This window comes from Benincasa hispida, chromosome 3, assembly GCF_009727055.1.
Source record: "Benincasa hispida cultivar B227 chromosome 3, ASM972705v1, whole genome shotgun sequence".
Classification (NCBI taxonomy): Eukaryota; Viridiplantae; Streptophyta; class Magnoliopsida; order Cucurbitales; family Cucurbitaceae; genus Benincasa; species Benincasa hispida.
This window is the reverse complement of record NC_052351.1, coordinates 59,356,605-59,356,856: the sequence shown is the minus strand read 5'-3', so window position 1 is coordinate 59,356,856 and position 252 is coordinate 59,356,605.

Sequence of the window (252 nt, the reverse complement as noted above, 5' to 3'; positions counted from 1 at the left end):
ATCCCGAGTGTCGGGATGTCATCAGCTTTCTTTCTTCTGATCGAGTACGCTTATCGAAAACTATCATCAACCGACCCATGGGCAACAATCCAACTCGGGACATCCCGGACATCCATCCTTCCGGACATAGTCGATACTTAGGCCCTTCCAAGCCCATTTCAAATCAAAACAGCATACCGGGTGCTACATTAAACCTCTGGTCCATGGGAAGGGGCGCAATGTTGGCACACCCGTGTCGTCCAACACTGTCCA